Below are 21,387 nucleotides of genomic sequence, written 5' to 3'. Positions count from 1 at the left end.
TGCCAGCTCTCCTCTGCCCCAGCACTCCTTTCTCTTTAAGCAGCAATAATCAATGCCCAGAGCTGTGAGAGGTGTTGCCCATTAAGGCAGTTACAGAATTCCCAGGCTGGTCATTCCTCAGCAGCTTCACCACGGGCAGAGGAAGGTTCCAGGAATAACAACTCTGCCAAGGGAGGCATTGAGGGACAGACACAGGCAGCGTTTGCCACATGGCACAAGCAGCAGTGAGAGACAGGATTTCAGCTCCACAGAGCTCCCAGCACCCTGGTGGTGTCTGCATAAATAGTCCAGGTGCAGCACAGCAAACTGCTCCCCACATTGCACTCCCAGGGACTGCAGCACTCCCAGCAGCTGTGCCCCTGTAAAATGGTGCTGGACACTCTGGGACTGCAGGAGCAGAACCATTCAGTGCAGCTGAGCAACCCGGGGGGAATCCCTCTGCAGCCTTCCTGCAGGCTCCCTTCAGGCCCTGGCAGCAGCTCTGAGGTGCCCCTGGAGCCTTCTCCTCTGCAGGCTGCACCCCTGCAGCTCCCTCAGCCTGTGCTCACAGCAGAGCTGCTCCAGCCCTGGCAGCACCTTTGTGGCCTCCTCTGGTCTCACTGCAGCAGTTCTGTGTCCTCCTGCTGGGGACAGCAGGGCTGGAGGCCTGAGCAGAGCAGAGCCAAGGGGGATGTTGGTGACTTTCCTGCACAGCATCACTCACAGCTCCTTCTCTTGGGCTGAGGGACAGGAGTGAGGGAGGCTTTTGTTTTGACTTGCTGCAGTCAGCACTGGTGTGAAAGAGTAGTGTTAGGAGCTTCATGAAGTGAGGAATCTTGGGCTAAAGTGCTTGTAAATGTTTTGACTGTGGAATAACTCTACTAATGAATGCAAACAGAGACTGGTAAATAAACTTTTAGAACACTTCAGAAGTCATTACAGGGAGCTGAAGCACTCAGTAAGATGCAGCAGCTTATTAAGACAGTGCTGCAGTTCAGCTAAAGCTGCTTAAGCCTTTAAATTCCTCCTTATTAGGGAGAAGTGTGCCATAAATTATATAGATTTAGGGAAATGTTAATTGCAGTTGCCTCTGGCTTTCTGACACAGGAACTCATCTAACAGCCCAGTAAACACCCAGCAATGTGCAGGGGCACTTGCAAACATTGCTCTTGGCTCAGCTAAGGCTATCTGGGGGGGCTCTGGCACTCAGCACTCAGACCTCTCCATCTCTGGGCTCCCCCCACACCAGCACACAGAACTCACACCAGTGCTAGGGACTGATCAGCTGGGATGGGGGCCTCTGCCTTCAGAGCAGCACAGCACACACACAGAAGGGTTAATAAGGAGCAGCAAAGGAGAGACAGGAGATAGGCAAGGGGGGCATCTGAGTGGGTGCCCAGGCTCAGTGAGGCTTGTTTGCAAGGCACCTCCAAACTCAGACCCAATCTTGTGTGTGAAGGCTGCCCCCTGACAGCAGCTGCCTCTGCCCAGGCACACTGCAGCCCTGCTGACCTTTGTCCCCACAGACTGGATCTGCTCTCACAGCACAGCCACAGCCTCACAGATGCCAGGGCTTGGAAGGGGCCCCAAGAGCTCATCCAGTCCACCCCCCTGCCAGAGCAGCACCACACAATCCAGCTCAGGGCACAAAGGAACACATCCAGACAGGCCTGGAAAGGCTCCAGAGAAGGAGATTCCACAGCCTCTCTGGGCAGCCTGTGCCAGGGCTCTGGGACCCTTACAGCAAAGAAGTTCCCCCTTGTGCTGAGCTGGAACCTCCTGTGCTGCAGCTTCCATCCATTGCTGCTTGTCCTACCCCAGGGAGCAGTGAGCAGAGCCTGTCCCCCCCTCCTGACCCCCAGCCCTCAGATAGTTACAGACATTGATTCAATCCCCTCTCAGTCTTCTCTTCTCCAGACTAAGCAGCCCCAGGGCCCTCAGCCTCTCCTCACCAGGCAGTGCTCCAGGCCCCTCATCATCCTCACAGCCTTCCCTTGGACCTTCTCCAGCAGATCCCTGTCCTGTCACCACCCTCACCTGAGTGCTGCTCGCCACAGCACTGAGGACCTCATCCAGCTTCTGTCAAAGCCAACAGGATGGGGCCAGCTTCAAGCAGCCTCTTTTGGCTGGACCAGCAAGACAACCTCACAGCACTGAGTTCAAAAGCAGAGAGACTCCTGGGTCTGGGAGCAGAGGAGGGAAAGGAAATAGAGCAGCAGCTACACAAAATGCATCTAGAGGAGACAGAGGCCTGCAGAGCTGTTTGGCAGTGCACCACTGAAACCCCCCTGGCTTCAAAGGAGTTCTCCTCTTGTCAAACTGCTCTCCTGCTAAGCACAAAAAGAAACTCGACTAATGCTGCTCGCTCCTTGGAGCTGTCACACACAGCTAAACATGTCCTTGAAAAGAAAAAAGCAGTTGATGAAGCAGCCCCCATAGAAAGCTGCTGATGGATGCAGACAGGGCTGGCAGATCAGTCCCAGCTGCAGCACAGCAGCCCTTGAGCTGGGAGTGACTGGGATTGCTGCTGGGAAAGGCAGAGGTGGGAAAACTGAGAACCTCTCAGAACTGAGCTGACAAAACTGGCAGAGATTTAAGGTTGGAGCTGAACAAAGGCCACCTGTAGCTGGAGAAACCCACAGGTATCAGCCAGCCCCTGAGGACAGTGGTAAGACAGCAGGAGGAATAATAATGCTCATAAAATCAGCCAGGGCTGGAATGAACCACAAGGAGCAGCCAGTCCCAACCCCCTGCCATGCCCAGGGACACCCTACCCTAGAGCAGGCTGCACACAGCCTCAGCCAGCCTGGCCTCAAACACCTCCAGCCATGGGGCCTCAACCACCTCCCTGGGCAACCCCTGCCAGCCTCTCACCACTCTCCTGCTCAACAACTTCCTCCTCACCTCCAGCCTCACTCTCCCCACCTCCACCTTTGCTCCATTCCCCCACTCCTGACACTCCCTCACAGCCTCAAAAGTCCCTCCCCAGCTTTTTTGGAGCCCCCTTCAGATGCTGGAAGGCCACAAGAAGGTCACCTGGGAGCCTCCTCTGCTCCAGCCTGCACAGCCCCAACTCTTTCAGTCTGTGCTCACAGCAGAGCTGCTGCAGCCTCTGAGCATCAAAATCGATAGGAGCAGAAAAACTTTCCTGCAGCTTTCCCATTGTCACTCACATTTGACACTGCCCCAAAGCAAGTTAACAGCACCAGCCCCTTCCCCAGGGACCATTCCAGCAGCTCCCATCTGCTGCAGGCTGCATGAAGGGAGCAACCAAGGAAGCAAGCAAGGAGGGAGCATCTCCAGTGACTTGTTCTGCCCCTGCTCCCACAGCAGTCCTGGGGCCCTCAGCACCAGGCAGCATCAGTGCAGCTCTGGGGCTGCTCTCTGGGGAGCAAACAGAGCCTGGGGAGGTGTCAGAGCTGTCAGGAGCACAAAGAGACAAAGCCTGCTTGCTGCAAACACCTGCTCTGTGCCTGCTGCAGGGTGGAGGATAGGCTTTGGAGCCCAGTCCCTAGCAATGGCTCAAGAGGTGCTCTGCTGGGAGTGGAACCACAGCACCCAGAGGAGGATTAAGAAGTCTAAGCAACACTGAAGTCTGCCCAGGACTAACAGCTGTTGGAACACCCTCAGTGAGCCAACACCCAGCTGGTGCTCTATGCCACCCTGGGGGTGTGAAACACAGGTAAGGGTGGAACTGGCCAACTGCCCCGTGGGCAGCTGCCCTACAGCCACTGTGTGCCCCCACAGAGCCAGCTGCTCAGAGCTGCCCCAGGCCCACGGAGGAGGAAGCAAGAGGAGCAGCTGCTCAGTAGCAAGATCCTACCCTCAGATGCTGCTGGAGGTTTCCTTGCTGCTGGAGTTACAGAGTCACAGAACTGGGAAGGTTGGAAAAAACCTGAGGTCCTCCAGTCCAACCCTCTGCTCAACACCACCACAGCCACTAAACCATGTCCCCAAGTGCCATGGCCACAGGCTGAACACCTGAGCACCCTTTCAGGAAAGAAACTCTTCCTAACATTGAGAGTGCTAGAAGCTGGGGTGAGTATTTAAAGAATCATCACCTGGAACAGGTTTCCCAGGAAGGAGGTTGGGGCTCCATCCTTGAAGGATTCAAAGTGAGGCTCAACAGGGCTCTGAGCAACCTCCAGGCATGAGGACTCCACCACCTCCCTGGGCAGCCTGTACCAGTCCCTGACTATTTCTGAGGCAAAGAAATGTTTCCTCACCTCCACCCTGAACCTCCCCTGCACAGCCTCAGGCCATCTCCTCCCCTTCCATCACCTGAGACCAGGGAGCAGAGCCCAGCCTCCACCTGACTGCAGCCTCCTCTCAGGGAGCTGTGGAGAGCAATGAGCTCTGCCCTCAGCCCCCTCTTCTCCAGACTGAACACCCCCAGGTCCTCCAGCTGCTCCACCCCAGCCCTGCTCTCCAGACCCCTCACAGCTTTGTTGCCCTTCTCTGGACACCTCCAGCCCCTCAAGGTCCTTCTTGGAGTGAGAGACCCAAAACTGACGCCAGCATTCAAGACACAGCCTCAGCAGTGCTGAGCAGGGAGCATGGCCCCCGCTCTGGCCAGCTGTGCTGACCTCAGCAGTGCTGAGCAGGGAGCATGGTCCCCGCTCTGGCCAGCTGTGCTGACCTCAGCAGTGCTGAGCAGGGAGCATGGCCCCCGCTCTGGCCAGCTGTGCTGACCTCAGCAGTGCTGAGCAGGGAGCATGGCCCCCGCTCTGGCCAGCTGTGCTGACCTCAGCAGTGCTGAGCAGGGGGCATGGCCCCAGCTCTGGCCAGCTGTGCTGACCTCAGCAGTGCTGAGCAGGGAGCATGGTCCCCGCTCTGGCCAGCTGTGCTGACCTCAGCAGTGCTGAGCAGGGAGCATGGCCCCCGCTCTGGCCAGCTGTGCTGACCTCAGCAGTGCTGAGCAGGGGGCATGGCCCCAGCTCTGGCCAGCTGTGCTGACCTCAGCAGTGCTGAGCAGGGAGCATGGTCCCCGCTCTGGCCAGCTGTGCTGACCTCAGCAGTGCTGAGCAGGGAGCATGACCCCCGCTCTGGCCAGCTGTGCTGACGTCAGCAGTGCTGAGCAGGGGGCATGACCCCCGCTCTGGCCAGCTGTGCTGACCTCAGCAGTGCTGAGCAGGGGGCATGGCCCCGCTCTGGCCAGCTGTGCTGACCTCAGCAGTGCTGAGCAGAGGGCATGGCCCCCGCTCTGGCCAGCTGTGCTGACCTCAGCAGTGCTGAGCAGGGAGCATGACCCCCGCTCTGGCCAGCTGTGCTGACCTCGGGCTGAGCAGCAGGAGGGGAGCAGCTCTGCCCAGCGCTGCCAAGGCTGCGTGCCCCGGGGCGGTGGCAGCCAGACCTGCCTGCCTGCCTCCTTCCCTTCCCGCACCGCTCTGGCAGCTAGCGCCAGCCGCCAGCCCACCTCTCACTGCAAACTGATTCTGGATTCAGTTAAATGCCCGAGCCTGGAGGGAGGGAGACTCGCACAGGTCTCAGCAGCAGGCTCCTTCCCCTGCCAGCACCCAGCCTGGATTTCCCTGCCACAGACAGGGTCTCCAAGAGGGGAGCTGGAGAGATGTCTACAGAGTGCACATCCATCAGCTGCAGCATTACACTGCCGAGGAGGAGACCTCCTCACATCACCTCAGCTGTCACTCAGCGTTGTGACAGCAACTTGTGGTGGTCAGGCAGTGGCAGATGTGGAAGAGGAGCCCAGACTCCTGCTGGCCTCTGCTGCTTTTGCCCTCCTTGCACAAGCAAATCCTCTTTGGGCTCTGGTTTCAGTAAGCAGTGTGAGCAAAGCTCTCAGCAGAACTGCACCATTTGGATCAAAGTCTTCTTTCAGCTTTCTGGAGCCTGCTCTAGAATTAACCCCAGAGCTTCCTCATCCCTTCCCTCTTCTAATGCTGCTATAAAAATCACTTCAGAACAAGCAGGATTCCCTAACAGCAACAGGCACAAATGGCCTCAGCTACTCAGCAGGCCTGAAGCTGCTCCATGCATCAGCTCCTAATGCCCTGAGGCACAGACTGTGGACTCACTGCTCTCAGGCTTAGTTTCTCACTTGCTGCCTGCTTCAGGGTTAAGGTTGCTTTGGATGTCTGGCAGCCACCACAAGAAGAAAGCACAACACATCAGACTGCTGCTCTGTGCCTGAGGGGAGCTGAGGCTGCTGAGGCTTTTCAAAACACACTCTCTCAAACAGCTCCCAGATTCAGCCCTCAGAAAGGAGCAGCCAAAAGAAGGCAGTCTTCATGGCAGTGTGGTTCAGCCCTGCGGTGCAGCAGGGGGCACCTGTACTGGAGCAGAGCCAGGGAAGAGGGGACAGAAAGCACCACCCCAGGTCACAGATGTGAGGTGAGAGAGCACCACCCAGAGCAGGAGGCTCTAAAATCACAGAATGGTTTGGGTTAGAAAAGGCCTCTAAGCTCACCCAGTCCAACCTGCAACCCAGCACCCCCATGGCCACCAAACCCTGCCCCAAGGGGCCAGGGCCACACCTTTCCAGAACACCTCTGGAGCTGGGCACTCCACCTCCTCCCTGGGCAGCCTGTGCCAATGTCTTGGGCAGCACAGGAGGCCCAGAACATCATCCAGACAATGGCAGGAAAGGTTTTAAGACTGTGCTGATGCTTCTGTGCCATCAGTGAGTGATTAGTGCAATGCAGATCGGGTTTGAACGGTGATGGACAAAGAAACTCCCATAAGACACAACAAGAAATGGGTCAGGAACTGGCTGGGCCCAGAGAGTGGTGGTGAATGGTGCCACAGCCAGCAGGCACTGGTGGTGTGCCCCAAGGCTCAGTGCTGGGCACAGTCCTGTTCAGTATCTTTACTGATGATCTGGAGCAGGGGACTGAGTCCAGCAGCAGTGAGTTTGCAGATGACACCAAGCTAGGAGCAGCTGTGGAGCTGTTGGAGGGTAGCAGAGCCCTGCAGAGGGACCTGGCCAGGCTGCATGGGTGGGCAGAGGCCAAGGGGATGAGACTGAACAAGGCCAAGGGCAGGGTTCTGCACTTTGGCCACAACAACCCCAAGCAGCACTGCAGGCTGGGGCCAGAGTGGCTGAGAGCAGCCAGGCAGAGAGGGAGCTGGGGGTGCTGGCAGAGAGGAGCTGAGCAGGAGGCAGCAGTGCCCAGGTGGGCAGCAGAGCCAATGGCATCCTGGGCTGGCTCAGGAGCAGTGTGGGCAGCAGGACAAGGGAGGTTCTGCTGCCCCTGTACTCAGCACTGCTCAGGCCACCCCTGGAGTGCTGTGCCCACTTCTGGGCTCCTCCATTGCAGAGAGATGCTGAGGTGCTGGAAGGTGTTTGGAGAAGGGCAGCAAGGCTGGGGAGGGGCCTGGAGCACAGCCCTGTGAGGAGAGGCTGAGGGAGCTGGGGGGGTGCAGCCTGCAGCAGAGGAGGCTCAGGGCAGAGCTCATTGCTGCCTGCAGCTGCCTGCAGGGAGGCTGTAGCCAGGTGGGGTTGGGCTCTGCTGCCAGGCAGCCAGCAGCAGAAGAAGGGGACAGAGGCTGAAGCTGTGCCAGGGCAGGTCTAGGCTGGATGTGAGGAGGAAATTCCTGGCAGAGAGAGTGATTGGCACTGGAATGGGCTGCCCAGGGAGGTGGTAGAGTCTCTGTCCCTGGAGGTGTTGAAGCCAAGGCTGGCTGGGGCACTTAGTGCCATGGTCTGGTTGGTTGGGCAGGGCTGGGTGCTAGGCTGGGCTGGGGGAGCGAGGGTCACCTGCCCAGCTCAGGGTGAGAACTGGCAGGGTCAGGACAGTAAAATGCCCCTGGAAGGTCTGAACTCCACACTCAGAAGGCACAGACAGACCAAGCTGAGCAGCTCTCCACTTTGCTGATCATCTTAGCTCATTTCAGCTGCCTGACAAATAGAGCTGCTTGGGCTTTTATTTGTGCAGCTGCTGGCTTCTGTTTGGTTGGTTGGTAGAGGTTTGGGGGTTCGTTGGGTGGGGGTTTTGGGGCTCAGGGGGTGCTTTTTGTCTGTTCAGGGGGGTTGTTTGTTTTCTCCCCAGGCAAACAGCTTGCCAATAGCAATTTTCTTTTCTACCATGAGTCATTCTGTAAAAGCACAAAATAAAACTGCAGAGAGATGAAAAATAGAGAAGTGGATTCACCTCTGTTAGCCGCCAGAGCACTCCGATAAGGACAGCTTCAGAGGTGAAGGGAGCTGAAGCAAACCTGAGGCCAAGAATCAGCTCTGACAAGGAAGATAATGAAAATTATTTAAATGTACACAAAGCCTCTGAGCACTTCCACGACCTAGGTGCAAACCAGGCTGATGAAACCCTGCCTGCTCCACAGGCTGATGCTGTGACATGCAGCACTCCAGCCCCATTAGACCAACCGGCAGCAACCTGCCAGCGATGAGAGCCGTGAGGAGGTGAACTACCTTAGGTGAAGGCATTCACTCATCCTGCTCTCAAAGCACTGTGCTGAAGGAGCTCAGCAGCTGGGGTTAGTCTGGGAAGGAGCTGTTCAGAAGGGCTTGGAGCTGCAGGACGAGGGACAGCGGTTTGAAACTGGAGCAGCACACATACAGGTGGGACACCAGGAGGGAATTCTGCACAATGAGGGTGGAGAGACACTGGACCAGGCTGCCCAGAGAGGTGGTTGAGGGCCCATCCCCGGAGACAGTCAAGATGTGTCCCTGGACAGCCTGCTCCAGTTGGAGGTGTCCCTGCTGTCTGCAGGGGAGTTGTGAAAGTTGAGATTTGAGGGTCCCTTCCAACCTGGGCACTCTTCCCAGTTTCACCATGGTGCACTTGCTGCTTAAGATGCTGAGGTGATGTCACTGTGAGCAGCAGCACGGGGTGGTGCCAGGACAAGAAATGCAAGTCTCAGAGCAGTCTCACCTATTTAGTTCCAGCTTGAAGGTTCCAAGTCCATGATTTGCTGTGTGCAGAAGGCCTGCAGAAGGTTGCCAGTGCTTGCACACAAGTCGGCCAGATGCATGCTCCTGAGCAGAGCTGACAGGCTGCAGCATGGCAGCTGCTCCAAAGCACTTGTCAGGAGAAACACAGGGAGGTGTGGGCAGCAGGGAGGAGTGGAGAGCAAGAAGAGCTCTAAATGCAGGAGAAGAGGCATCCTTGATTGACCCAGGCTGGGGTTAGCTAAGGCTGGCTGTGGGAGTGGATACACAGAGTGGAGCAGCCAGCAAGGAGAATTCCCTGCACAGAAGCAAAAGGGAAGAGCAAGTCGAGAGCAGAAAAGCCTCTGCAGCACTTCCAGCCCCTGCCCTCCCCAGCAAACTGAGACCTGCTCCTCTCTGGGGGTTCCCAGCATCTTCTCCCCTTAGAAACCAACGTCAGGGAAGGAGCTGCTGTGTGCTGGAGCTCAGTGCAGGCTGAACGCCGCAGGATGCAGGGCAGCTGGCAACCTGGCACCTCAGGCAGGCGCCACTTTGCCTCTGCTGGAACTTCCTGCAGCAACAGCTGTGCGTGGAGCTGCTGAGCTACAGAGAGTCCTTTGCACCACACTTCTGCAGCTGCCAGCTCAGCTTCACACAAATCCCAGACCTGACCAAGGCAAATGGACTGCAGGCAGCTTTAAAGAGAGGGGGGCAGCCCTGCTTCATGTGCATGAGCACAACTGCATCACGATCACAGCTCATTGATGTATTTTAGACACCAAGGAAACTCCTCAGGCTGCAATGCTCTGACTTGAGATCCACCTGCAGGGCTGCACAGAGGTCTGCACACATCTGAAGATATTGGTTGCAAGATGTCAAGAGAACTCTGCTTTGCTCTCCCAGAAATGCAAACTGCTACTCCATCGAAAGGAAGAGGAGGAGGAGGAGAGATTACTGATGTGGAGCTAATTGAAGAGGTAAATAATTGTGGTGATGTGCCCTGAACCCAGAGAGGCAGCAAAGAGTGCAACAGGAAACAAGAAATCTGGGGGGGAGGTTAATTTAACGACGTTTCTAAGGGGAAGCAGGACTACAAAATGCCAAATGTGACTTTACTGCAGAACAGGCCTGGTAGAGAACTCACTTACACCTTCATGTAAATCAAGAGACTGTTTTCTGTGGCCAGCACTGTTGCACTTCATTGCCACAGCTTGCTTCTTGAGAGAGAAAAGGAGCTGCCCATGGCTAAGGGGAAGACTGCAATGGTCCTCCCCAGAGATGTGCTATCTGGGGTCGAGAGGCAGCTCAGGAAAGGGCTTGGCACACACACATGGCTGGGAGTTGTCCTGAGCTCTACTGTGGCTCTGAAACACAAATTTCCCACACAAATGAGAGCTTCCACTCTTCTGTCTCCCTGCCCCATCCCACTCACACAGCAGCAGAGGGAAATGAGGGGCTCTAGCACCAAGCCTCCTCAGCACTCAGGTCCCCAGGTTTGGCCAGGACTTTGTGCATCCCACAGTAGAGCAGCCCAGAACAACCCAGAGCAGCCCCAGTACAACCCAGAGCCACCACAGTACAACCCCAGCACCTTTGGCTGTTGGTGGGAAACTTGTTCCTTTGATACTGCATCCACTCTGTCTCTCAGCCTTGCATCAATCCTGATCCAGCACCATCACCATGGTTACCCTGCGACTGCATGTGAGCTTTGCAGGTGGCTTACCAAGATGTCTGGTAGCAGCCAAGCCCAGGACTCGCTCTCCCCACCTATCATCTCCACTCTGCTATAGCAGGGCTGCAGTCTCTGCTGCTCCATTGAGAGAGCAGCACAACAATGCCACCCCTTGTGTGAAAAGGGAGCTCTGGTGTATCAGAAACACAAACCAGCAAAGCTCCTAATTAGCTGCTGCCCATCTTGGGGGCTGCTTTCATTCCTGTGTCACCAAGAACCCCTCCTCTCTCCAGGGGCAGGACCACTGAAGCCACCCTCAACAGAAAGTGGAACAGAGCTTTGCCAAGGAGCTGAACTTGCAGAGATGCTGTGAAAATTAACCTAACAAACACCTCTCCAACATCCCTAATCCCTAGGGGGGCACCACCTGAATGCAGAAGGAAGCATTAGGTGATGCAATGCAGCTAAACCAGGGCTGGCTCTGAAGGTCCAGGCAGACTCTGCTGATTTGATCCCATCCAGTTGAACTTCTTTTGATTGTCATAGAATAGCTCAGTTTGGAAGGGAGCTGAGAGATCATCTACTGCAATCCCCTGTCGTGGGCCTGGTCACAGCTAGATCCAGCTGCTCAAGGTCTCATCCAACCTGACCTGCAACACCCCCAGGCAGGAGGCAGCCACAGCCTCCCTGGGCAGCCTGTGCCAGGCTCTCCCCACCCTCACACTCAACAACTTCTCCCTCAGCTCCAGCCTAACCCTGCTCTGCCTCAGCTCCAAACCATTCCCCTTGGCCTGGCTCAGACCCCCTCAGCACAAGTCCCTCTGCAGCCTTCCTGCAGGCTCCCTTCAGGCCCTGGCAGCAGCTCTGAGGTGCCCCTGGAGCCTTCTCCTCTGCAGGCTGCACCCCCCCAGCTCCCTCAGCCTGTGCTCACAGCAGAGCTGCTCCAGCCCTTGCAGCACCTTTGTGGCCTCCTCTGGCCTCACTCCACAGCTCTGAGTCCTCCTTTTACACAGCTCAAGCCCCAGGCTGTCACTAGCATGTCTGTGGTGAGGAGGTGCCAATTCTACCCCGGATGCCACAGCCTTGGCTCCATCTTCTAAGGGTTGCAAAGCAACAGTAAGAAGTGCCCTGGAATGGAGAGCTTAAAATGAGCCTGACCAAGCCAAAGATCCTTGGCTTTGTTGTTAGGCATTCTGCTGGCTTCCCAGCTTCCTGACCAAGCTCTGCCTCCAGCATTCCTGCCTTTGTACTCCTGTTGCTCTTCACTTGACATATTTCCCTGCAATGTTTCATCTCCTTGTGACTGTGAATCAGAACCTTCATTATCTGATGATTAAGTTGACAAACACTGATTCATCCTCTCTTCCTTCATTAAGCTGCTCTGCTTTGCTCCTGATTTATTCCATGTCTGCCTGACAATTCACCTACACCTCCTGCTCTGAGGAGTGCTTTACAGGAGTCTCGGGTCGTGTTTGAGGCTTGCAGGTGAAAGGTGTTCTAAGTGTGTGCCGTGGGCCAAGGCTGGTTTAGTCCTAAACCACTGTGCTCAGTATGACCTGATCTGAGCAGAGCTCTAGAGCTTCAGTGGGACAAACGATGCTCAGCTAAGCCAGGCTGAGACAAAAAGGGGTTAAAATCCAGAGCCATTTCCACTCAGAAACACAACCAGAAAGGCACCGGCGCAGGTTCTCTCACAGAATCACAGACTCAGCCAGGCTGGCAGAGAGCTCCAAGCTCACCCAGCCCAGCCTAGCACCCAGCCCTGGCCAATCACCCAGACCATGGCTCTAAGTGCCCCAGCCAGGCTTGGCTTGGACACCTCAGGTGCAGTGAGAGCAGCCTTCTTCCACAAATCCTCAAGAATCTCATAGCCAAGCCTTGGGCTAAGTCAAAGACTTTTGCTTTTGCAGAAGTGCTTCTTGATCCTTGAATCTTTTATGGTGCAGCTCCTAAACCTCTGAGGCCTTCTAAGCTTGGATTTAGCAGGCTGCTGAAGCAGCAGCTCAGCAGGCCCTGCAGCAGATCCTGCACTGACAGCCTTTGCAAAGCAGCAGAAGCAGCTCAGGCATCCTCCCTAGCAGGGCACTCTCTTGATTCAGGTGCAGACTCTGTCTAAATGCTTGCCTGCATTTTGGCCCAAACCAGCACCTTCTGCCACACCATCATGGCCCTCTGCCATGCATCTTTAGTGTGAGGTCCTGCCAGAGCACTCAGTTGGAGCCTCAAGTGTTAAACAAGGATGGAAAGCAATGGGAGAATCCCAGCCCAAGATCCTTAGGTCACCTGCATGGCCAAGACACAGTTCCATAGCTCGGCTTGGTTCTGGCAGCTTGATCAATGTAGAAGAAGGTCTCCAGTCTCATCACAAGGCCCCCCTGGCAGAAGCTGCCATCCGTCCCCAGGGCAAGTGGCAGAAAGTGCCTGCCCTGTGTGGTTCCCAGCAAGGCTGCCCTTCTGTCCCGGTGAGCAGGCCCAGGCCAGCCAGCCTGTCACCACTGCCTTCACACCTCAGAAAGCCCAGGAGCCATGAGGCTGGGTCACAAACCCTCCTGGGTGCCAGCTCTCCAGGTGGCTGCCGCAGCATACCTGACACTTCCATTTAGCTTCTCCTGCTGCTAAAAACCAGGGCTGCTCTCTGGCTTCTCCACCATTAACCTCCCTGGCAGTGTGGCTTCCAGCTTCTATTTGTAACCAGAGAGCAGTTAATCTCCCAGAAGCTGCCCTTGCCTCCTGAATGGCTCCTGGACTTCACATCCAGTTAAAAATCACTCCCTTTACTCTTGTAGATGACTCCTTCAAAGGCAAATAACAGAGCAGCAGCTAGATGAGGTGGAACCAATGGCATCACTGAGAGAAGCAAAGGAAGCAGAGTTTGGTCCTCACTCCAAATTAGGCAAGGCTGATAAAACTCTGCAATGCTTGGGCCATCTCTGCAGGGAACTGGGACAATGCATCAGCTGCTTCAGGGCTCAGCACCACAGGGCTCTCCGTGTCAGAGTGGGTGAGGCCAGTGGCAGGTGGAAGAATTTAGTGGCTCCAGCACATGTGATCTGGCAGCACCCAGCTCTGCAGCTGGCGAGGGCCCCTGGGCTGCAGGTAGGGCAGATTCCCCCTTGATGAGGCTGAAACACACTGAAATTGTGCCAGAGCAGGGTTTGTTTGGAGATGAGGAACAATTTTTTGTGGATGATGGAGCAAAGCTAGAGATAGGTAGGTTCAGACTGGCTGTGAGGAGGAAGTTGCTGAGCAGGAGAGTGATGAGAGGCTGGCAGGGGTTGCCCAGGGAGGTGGTTGAGGCCCCATGGCTGGAGGTGTTTGAGGCCAGGCTGGCTGAGGCTGTGAGCAGCCTGCTCTAGGGTAGGGTGTCCCTGGGCATGGCAAAGGGGATGGAACTGTCTGCTCCTTGTGGTCCCTTCCAGCCCTGACTGATTCTATGACTCCTTGCTGGCACAGGCTGCCCAGGGAGGTTGTGGTGTCTCCATCCCTGGAGGTGTCCAAGAAAGGTGTGGCCATGGCACTTGAGGACAGGGTTTAGTGGCCATGGTGGTGTTGGGTTGGTGGTTGGACTGGATGATCTGAGAGGGCTGGTCCAACCCAAACAATTCCATGATTCTATTAAATTCTATTGATTTCCTTTCCCTCTCTCTCTTAGCTCTAGTCCCTGCCCCATAAGGAAGCACAGCAGCCAAGCCAGAGCCTGCTTTGAGCACAGCCTAGGGCAGGAATTCTTCTCCTTTCTCCTGTTCTCCTGTCTGTCTGCTGGGACCACTGCAGGCACTGCTGAGCACCGCACTCCAGTTGCTGGAGGAGCAGCCATGGTTTGAAGGGAAGGCAGAAAGCTTGTGCCCAGCTCTCCTGTAGGTGAACCTCTCTCAAGTGAGGTGAACTTCGCAACTACTTGAACATTGGTAACTAAACCCAGGCAGAGCAAGCAGGCAACTCAGCCCCAGCATCAACGGGAGGCTCCTCCCTGCTGCTGTGCACAGCTTTGGGGGTGTTGAGGATTGACTTGAAGCTGACAACTGGATGGCCTCACTGGCTGCCTCCTGCAGCTCTGCCACCGCTGCATCAGCTGCTTCAGCAGCGCACATGGTACACAAAGGCTGTAGCTGTGTGCTCCAAGACAGCAGAAGATGCTTCTGAGCTGTCTTTTCACAACAGTGTTATGCTGCTTCCAGATGGATCCTTCCAAGTGGTGAATCCAGAGCTGCCAGTGGTTGTGTGTGACTCAGCACACCTTCAGCCTAGCCCATGTGGACAACAACTCAACAGCAGAAGGTATTTGTTTTCCCCGAGCTTTTTTTCCCCTTTACCCTTCAAGACTGAGAACTTTGAAGACAAAAGAGAAAGAAAAAATATAAAGAACTAGAAGCAAATCTTCCCTTTTGGCTTGAGTCCCTCCAAGCTTTGGTGAGGCTCAAGCAGGAGCAGTGACCCACTTGGGAAAACAACAGATCAAATCCATCCATTTTCTTGATGAATGGCCAATAACTGGGCAGTCAAACCCAGAGACTGTGCCAGCATTAAATCAGATCTGAAGGACACTGCAGGACGTGGGTCACACCACAAATCAGAGCAAAAATCATTCTTTGCTCCGCTTAGGGCTGTATTTACATAGGAGCCAAGCCTCACAGGGGAGCCGACCTTGTCTGCTCCCAAGATAAAGTGCTTGGCCTCCTATCAGCAGGCCCAGGAGTTCACAGCAGGCATTGATCTTCTGCAGCTGGGCTATCAGGGCAGCCTGGCTGGAACAAGGCTAAAAACTCCCCTGTGACTCCCTCCTAGAGAAGCACTCTTGCACCCCAACAGCTGCGGCAGGTCCATTCCCCACCCTGCCACAGGGCACAGCCAACCTGGCTTCGGAATCACTCTCTGGAGTGGGTACAGTGCAGGAAAGGAGTTAAGCTGGGTTCTGGGTTGGATTAGAGGGCCTCTTATTTGAAGTTCTCTCAGATAAAGCCTTCTGGCTTAGCAGGCTCAAATCCAAAGCCCATTTCATTTCTGATCCCTCTAAACTTCCCACAACTTTCACTTCCCATGGGTGTTTGACCCAAGGCACGGAGCCAGAACACTGAGCACGCCCAGGTTAAACTCCAGCGAGGCAGCAGTCAAAAAGGACATTTTACTGCAAGCAGAGGAAGCCAGTCTGGGTCTAGGGCACCTCTGCCACCCCCACGTCCTGCAGAGCACTGCCTCGGTGCAGTGTGTGACAGAGCTGTGTGGTAAGCAGAGAGGAAGCAGCATCCCACTCTGCTTCCCACCGCTGCTACCCCAGCAGGAATACTTCCACATGCAGTTAAGCATCCTCACAGTGCAGCAAAGACAAGCAAAGGCAAACTGAAGAAATCCAATTAAATGAGAGAGCCACAAAGGTCACACAAAGTGACCAACAACACACAAAGCACTGCTGGAGTAGGCCAGTGTGCACCACTGGTTGCCAAGGGACTCTGGGAACAGCAACAGGAGGCAGAGAGAAAACTCCATTCACCAGGGGGCTGCAGCTGTGCCAAGCAAGGGGCAAGCACAGTTCCATGGCACAGGAATTGGCCTTGAGAAGCTGTGCCTCAGGTCCAGGGTCCCCCACTGGAAAGGTTATTGTGTCTCAGCTGGATGGTGAGGATAAAATTCCACTCCTGTCCTCTCTGATGGACTCACCACAGCCACCTCCACCACCTACTTTGGTGCTGCAGGTCCCAACAAGCACTTCCATGCTTTCCCCCACACTGCTTCTCACTTACAATCATAGACTCCACCAGGATGGAAGAGATCTTCAAGCTCACCCAGTCCAACCTATCTCCCAGCCCTATCCAGCCTGCTGCCTGTCACTGAGCTACCTTCTCTCCAGAGCTGTCCCCTGCTGCAGTGCTTGTGGGACGTTTTAGGGCACAGGGACAACTTGTCTGATGTTAGAGACATGTGTGAGACTTAGGAACAGGGAGTGACCATGGAGACAGGGAATCTCCCTGTGGAAGGGACCCTAAAGACCACCTAGCTCTAACCCCCCTGCCTTGGGCAGGGACACCTTCCACTAGGCCCATGCAAAGCCTCATCCAGCCTGGCTTTGAGCACCTCCAGGCTGAGATGGTTTTAGAATATCCCCCCCTCCCCAGATCAAAACTGCTGGAGATAAGAAGATTAAGGTGGTGTCTAACAGGTCCCAACAGCCTCTCAGCATCCTATCTACTCTTTTTATCCTGTGCTGTATTTTACCTACTTCTGGGTCAAATTTAGCCACGCAGCTGAATGTGGAGCTGTGTAAAACCACAGGTGATGTCAGTGAGAAAAATCTCACTCACTGAAGTCTGAAATGTGATATTCACTGAGAGGGAATTTAGCAGGAAGCATCACGACCCCCTCTCAAGGTCTGAAGCTCAGCTTTCCAGCACAGCTCTCCAGAACAATGGGTTCACCCCAGCTCTCTCAGTCTTCTTGCACGTACTCAGGGAGCCTGAAGAGCCACACACCACATAAACACTTCAGCAGCTGGCAGCCCCACTGACACACTGCCTCCAGAGTGCCCCTGCCTTCAGGAGCAAGAGCTCCCAGACCCAGCACGTGTGAGCTCTGCCAGGGAGCTAGCAACAGCTCAGGCATCTTGGAGGCAGCAGCAGATCCTGAGATCCTTTACTTGTTCCCCTGGGGGATCCTCAGCTGCAAGAGCTGTGTGGGGTTTGTGAGATCAGGCTGTGTTAGCCCAGGGCACACCAGAGAGACCACTACCTTCATCTTAGCACCCACCCCTCAGCTGTTCCTGGGCAGTAAGGTCCCCTCTCAGCCTCCTCAGGACCAGACAGCCTCCGTTCTCTTGGCCTTGCCTCCACTTGGGTTCTCCTGCTCCAGCACTTCAGAGAACAGCAAAGCCCTTTCAAGCCTGTCTATTGATTTCCAGGGAACCCTTTTTCCCTCACGCATTTCTTTTGTTCAGGTTTCTTGTTTGGTTTTAGGTTTCCACCCTCTTAGCAGGGGCAGCAGCAGCAAAACTGCCTGTGACAGCTGCAGCGAGGTCGAGAAGCGTTCCGGCACCAAGCGAACGAGAGGAGCTGCAGGCTTTAGTGATAGCACTGATATTAAACCTGCTCTGGGCTACAGAACACCATCTTCTTACCACCACATCCCTCCTATCAAAACAGCCCTGAGTTACCACAGAGCATGAAAACATTTGCATTGTATAAAGGGATTTGTTCTGTTGTTTTTCCTCTTATCATCCACATGGTAAGCAGCAGCTGAGCTCCAGGCAGGGGAAAGGTGTCACATCAGAGCTGGGATGTTCACAGCGTTTCAGGAGCAGACATGAAAGCATCAAGTGCAGAAGGAGTCAGTTTAGCTATCTCAACACACAGGGGAGAAGGAGCCTTTGCACACACACACTTGAGAGCACACTGAAGTTCCTCAGGTTCTCAGTCTCTCTGTGGAAAGCCTGTGGTGGGTTTTGGATAGTCAGAGTCTGCCTGTGCTCCTCACAAGAAGGGGAGCTGATTTCTTCCCATCTCTTAAAGTGCCTTAAATGCTGCTGCACATGGACGAGCACAAAGCCCTGGCTGGGGCTCCTCACAGCATAGGGAAATGGTAATAAAGCACGAAGCTATCACAGCTGGAGAAGAAACAATAACAACTTGTTCTGGCCAAGAGCTCCTGATTTATAGCCTGGGAAACCATTCTGCCGCATGGACATCATTTGCTCCCTCGGCCAACCTCTACTCATTTAGCACTGCTGCCTGTTTAGGGACCAGCAAAGGCTATTAACCAGCTAATGAGTTTCCAAGGAACCTGGTGGAGGCTTGAAGCAAGAATTACCTTCAACCTTCAGCCTGGGCTGCAGAGCTGACCTGCTCTTCCCCATCATCCTCACAACTGATTTGTGGCAGCTGCAGGTCTGTGCACCTTGGCCTCTCTCAAGAGGCAACTGCAATGAGCCATTGCCAGGCCACAGAGGGCTTCAGCATGTGGCTACAAAATATTGCACTGAACCACGGTGGACATCTCTCCTGGGAGTTAAGAAGCAGAAATTAAGGCCCAGGAGTGTCCTTCTCAAGTCATGTGTGGGTAGCACAAAGCACCAAGAAACACTGACTGCTGATCACAGAATCAGCCAGGCTGGAACAGAGCTCCAAGCTCATCCAGTCCAAATTATCACCCAGCCCTGTCCAATCAACCAGCCCATGGCACTAAGTGCCCCATCCAGTCTGTTCTTGAACTCCTGCAGGAGGGTGGCAGAAACACAAGAAAGGATTTCTCAGCATCCTGTTAAAGCACTTTGGGGAGATCTGATGGAATCTCCTCACTGAAGGGACTGGCTAAAGCAGACAGCTTTCACCAGCAGCCTCTGGCTAGAAATTAAGGCCCTTCATGCAGAGAGAGGTCTAGGCTGGATGTTAGGAGGAAGTTCTTGCTAGAGAGTGATTGGCATTGGAATGGGCTGCCAGGGAGGTGGTGGAGTCCCCATCCCTGGAGGTGTTGAAGCCAAGCCTGGCTGGGGCACTTAGTGCCATGGTCTGGTTGGCTGGGCAGGGCTGGGTGCTAGGTTGGACTGGATGAGCTTGGAGGTCTCTTCCAAACCTACTTGATTCTGTGATGATGATGAGTCTTTGATGAAGCAGCCTAATACTCTGCTCTCTCTAAAGTGGCAGCTATGCAGCATTCAAAACCAAGAATAAAAAGCTGGCATCATGTGAAGACTAAACTCGGCCCCCAGAGCACAACAAACAAGGCAGGAGGAGATGTGCCAGAAAGTGCAGAGGCCTTAAAGATGCAACCCCAAGCTGTGGAGGGGGGAGGGTGCAGCAGTGCTTCAGAAAGTGCTGTGGCAAGTCTGTGTCAATGCAGGCTGGCAGCAGAACTCTCACTTTCCAGAGGCACTTTCCCTTTCTAAACAGAGCCGGCTGTGTCCTCCTATCAGAGAGCCACGGGCAGACCAGGTTCTTCCTCTGTGAAATCCTTCCAGCTCCTGCTGCTGCTCCCAGGTGTGCAGCCTTAGCATAAATGGCTAATACTAAAAGGTGCCTCCAGGCAGAGCCTTGAGCTATGGGGAGTAAAATGTGTTGCCTTGCGAGCAGCCCTGGCACAAGGGAAGGAGGTTCAGAGAGCAGCCTCACATTCAGGTTCTTCTTGCTCCCCCAGCTCATCTTTCCTTTCATCCTCCTTTTCCCCCCCCGGCTTGCAAAGATTCCTTGACATCAGGCTTGTGAGTCCTGAACCCTCAGCCACTCCCTAGCAGGAGATGACTGCCCAGCTCCCACTGCCTCACCAATCCTTACACCAGATCCTGCTAGCCTGCTCCAGCCCAGTGCCACCTGAAGGAAGGTGCCAAGCTGCTGTGCCTGCCAGGAGCAGGCAGGGCAGCTGGGGCAGAACAGCTCCCAGCACAGGAAGCTCAGGACTAGGAGCCACTTAGGAGAAACAAGAGGGCTTAAAGACCTCCCCACCTTCCCCCATGTGCTGGTTTGAGGCTCACTGGGACACTTTAGTGAGAAACAATAGATTCTAGGCTGTGAAAAGCAAACAGTGGGAATGCCTGCTGCACTGCCAGGCTTGCTGAGGTGCAGAACAGCAAGGGCACAAACACTGGCAGGAGAGCAGGGGGTGGGCTGTGTGCTGGTCTCTGGGAGCCTGTGCTTTGTCCCGGGGCTGCTTCCCTGTAACTCATCCTTCTGCTTTCTACCCCCCTGGCTGACCCTCCAAGCTCACCTGGCATGTAAGACAAACTCTGGGATGAGGTAGAGGGGTGGAAAGAAGGTGGAAGGGTGGCTGGAAGCCCCTCCTGGGGACTCTGATTTCTGGGAGGGCTGCTGTGTTCCTGTATTACCTATACCTCATATACTGCTTTATACAGATTGTAACTATCTGCACATACCTTGTGCTAAACTGTGAATACAAAGCTTCATTCCTGAACTCCCAGCTTGGCTGGATCTAGTCTGGGTGAGTTCATAACTGGGGGGGGGGGGAGGGCAGGTAACACCCAAACCATCACACCCCACAGCACAATCCCCATTGTTGAGTTTGGTTCCTGAGTCAAGCAAAGGGACAAGAAACATTTTCCTCACACACAATGCAGCCTCTCCATTCAGTAAGTACTCTCAGACAGCAGCAAAACAACCTCAGCACTTGGGTTAGGCTGGCAAGGCTCACTCAGCTTACCCAGCAGAGCCCAGTGCCTGCACAGGGCCGACCTCTGCAGCCAGCACCGCCATGGCCAGCAGCAGCTCTCCTCACCCTGCTGTCCATACCAATCGACCTGCAAGCATAAGCTACCAAAAGTGCTTTACCCCCCTCCTGCTGATGTGTCTCCCAGGCTCTGCTCAGCCTCTCACTAACCTTTCATTCTGTCCTGGCCTCTCTCCGGGATCTTGCCTCCAGGAACTGCTGCTCCGTTGCACTCCAGAGCTCAATTAGGTGCCTCCAGCTCAGGCTCCCCTCCTGCCCCCTGCAATCATGGGCAGGGCTGGGGAACAGCTGCTCTGTTTGAAAGGGTCCTCACCTGGAGTCAGGCTGCCCACCCCACCCCGGCCTGATCTTCAGATCGTAAGGAGCTATCCAGCCTGGCTGTGGAGCCTCCTGTAATTCAGAGGCCAGGGAGCATTGATCTCACTGACACAGGATCGATATCGTGCCCAGGGGGTTTGGTTCTGTCCAGGCCAAGGGGAGGATAAGATGGATAAGTTCCACCACAGTGCAATCAAACCTGTGCTCAGGACATTGCTCACCACAAATGCCCTGTGTCACACACAGGAGTGACAGATGAGTCCTCATCCTGCTCTGCCAGCACAGTGCAGCATGGAGAGCAGTGCTGGCATCCTCAGGGAGATGCCACCTCAGCTCCTTTAAAGCTGCTGGGCACTTGTTTGCCAAATGCCTGCTCAGCAGCAGCCTCTCTTCCCACACAGGCTGCTCTGAT

At 54.9% G+C, this 21,387-nt stretch overlaps 1 long non-coding RNA gene across 1 annotated transcript; it reads right to left on the bottom strand.

The window, feature by feature from the left end:
- Nucleotides 1–8,056: 8,056 nt before the first annotated feature.
- On the bottom strand, nt 8,057–21,120 carry LOC135179677 (uncharacterized). The gene is made up of 2 exons (XR_010304068.1): nt 20,808–21,120; nt 8,057–9,143 (listed from the first exon to the last, which is right to left on the bottom strand). It is a non-coding gene; the product is annotated as an uncharacterized LOC135179677 (long non-coding RNA).
- Between the last annotated feature and the right edge of the window lie 267 nt (nt 21,121–21,387).

The sequence above is a fragment of the Pogoniulus pusillus genome, chromosome 11, assembly GCF_015220805.1.
Source record: "Pogoniulus pusillus isolate bPogPus1 chromosome 11, bPogPus1.pri, whole genome shotgun sequence".
In the NCBI taxonomy this organism is placed as follows: domain Eukaryota; kingdom Metazoa; phylum Chordata; class Aves; order Piciformes; family Lybiidae; genus Pogoniulus; species Pogoniulus pusillus.
Note: the sequence above shows the minus strand (reverse complement) of the source record. Positions and strands in the feature narration are given on the sequence as shown.